Genomic DNA, 2,384 nt, shown 5'->3' with positions numbered 1-2,384 from the left:
TTTTTTTTTTTTTTTTTTTTTTTCAGAACTAGGGATTAAACTCAGGCCCTTGCACTTGCCAGGGAAGCACTTATTCTACTGAGCCATCTGCCATCTCTCCGGCCTCACTGGCATACCTTTGACTTTGATGTTTTGTGAGTAAATTTTGTTGGATGTGAAATGGGTAGACTGCAGAAAATTTCCTTCAAGATTAAATATATTAATTATAATGATACACATCCCCTGAATTTCTTCCCAAAACCCCGATTGTATGTACAGAATATATTTATGAAGACTTTGTACTTTCTACATGAATATAATGATTGGCAAAGTGCTTAAGAGTTGTTGAGATTTAAAGAAATAAAACATTCTAAATTTACCCCTGAGGATGTATTTTTAGAGCCTAGCAAAAACAGTGTTCTTTCCCACCAAAACTGAGGCATCTTACGTACTTCTGTTGAAGTCACACACAGAGGAAAAATAGTAGCATGAATTATGAAATGCTGAAATAAACCAATAAATACTCCAATATATTCAGAACGGAATGATTGTTTTCTTCCACCAGATGACAGAAACGAAAGGCTCTAGATTTATCACAGGGCAGGTGTCAGTAGATATGGCATTTGACACTCTTTGCAGTATTACAATTTAAACATACAAAGTATGTCATACATTGGAGGGTGTGACAGCTCAGAGATTCGATCCTTGTCTTAGAGAAAAATAATGCCGGAATCCGGTAGCTGCTCAAAGTTTGTGTCCATTTGGAAATTCCTCCTGTGTCTCCCCTGCCTTGGCTTTCTAATTCCCTCTGTTTTTACATGGCTTCCAGTTTCAGCAGTTGGTGTTTGACAAGAAGGACTTGAGTGGAACCTACTGCTCCTACAGCCCAGGGGGCTACCTTAGCATCCTTTTAACATTGTAACAAAACTGACAAACAGAAGTCAGTGTCAGGGGACAAGTCAAGCAAAATGAAGTCCTTTAGCATGCTCAGATATAGTTCCTATTTTTTCCTTTTTCAAAAAAGAGATCTGGATTCAGTTTCTTAAAAACCAGGAAGCTGTATTTATAGAAACACAGAAACTGTGTTCCATAAAATAGAACAAAGTAAACGAACTAATTGCAAGGGAACAAAATCTTTTCTGTTTTATTTCTTTTTATTTAAAAATATTGTAAACATCCAGTTTACAATACTCCTGGATCAGTCTACTCTCCCTTAGACCTGCTTAGAGAACTCCATGCTGATGTGGCCTTTGGATGAGTAGGGAGGAATCGGATTCCTCAGCCCTGGCTGAGGGAAGGCACGCCTGGAGCTGTGCTGAGTGAGGGGTGGTTGTCACTAAGAGAGTCTTGCCTGCTTTTGCACTCAATGAGTATTTCCTGAGCCTCAATGTCCTCACTATGTGGAATGCTCCACTGGTGCTGGGGGAGTTTAATCACTTGTTTCTCAGAAAATACTTTTTAGGGACCGGGGAGATGGCTCAGGGGAAAAAGCGCTTCCCTGGCAAGTGCAAAGACTTGAGTTCAATCCCTGGTTCTGAAAGAAAAAAAAGAAAATACTTTTTAATATATAGCTGCTGTCCTTGACCTGGAACTTGAGAAATAGCAGCCAACATGAAAGAGCTCACACAGTTATTTAATGAAGGTTTTCCTCTAGGAAGGAGAGATCTATAATTAAAAAAAAATTCAGATATTTTCAGTTATTGCTTAAAGTTAGCAGTAATGTAAAACTGGATGATCCAAAAAGATGAACTAGGAAAGGAATTCATTAAATTACCTACTGTAACTGGAAAATAAATAATCACATTAAGGTGGGATAATTCACTTTAATAGACATTTTTTCAGAAGAAGCATATTGATGACCTACAGAGAATTGCAAAATATTCAACAACATTAATCACCAGTGAACTATAAATTAGAGTTAGAATGAAATATCATATTATGTACATTAGAATGATTTTGATTAAAAGATGAAAAATAATCTCATGTAAGGTGTGGAGAAAAGACATAATTTGTACACCATTGGAAAGAATATAAATTAGTGCAGCCACATTGGAAAATGGTACAGGCATTACTCAAAAAATCAAAAGTAGAATTGTGATTCTGCAGTCCTCTTTCTTGGTATGTATCCTGAAGGAATGAAAGCAGTTTGCAGAAAAAATGCCCATACTCTGTGCTCATTGCTATGATTTACACAATATCTATGATAGAGGTAAAGCTATCATAGATACTGTGGAGAATATCTATGGGTGGGTGGAGAAGTGGATGCATATAGGACAGTATATTACCAAGTATCTTTTTATGTATTTAGTACAGGGTCTACAGTGTCTCACTGCATAGATCGGACTCGTGGTGATCATCCTGTCTCCAGCCTCCCAAGTGCTGGGATTATAGGTGCGCACTACTAT

Source organism: Octodon degus, unplaced genomic scaffold, assembly GCF_000260255.1.
Source record: "Octodon degus isolate 3935 unplaced genomic scaffold, OctDeg1.0 scaffold00239, whole genome shotgun sequence".
NCBI classification, from domain to species: domain Eukaryota; kingdom Metazoa; phylum Chordata; class Mammalia; order Rodentia; family Octodontidae; genus Octodon; species Octodon degus.
Note: the sequence above shows the minus strand (reverse complement) of the source record.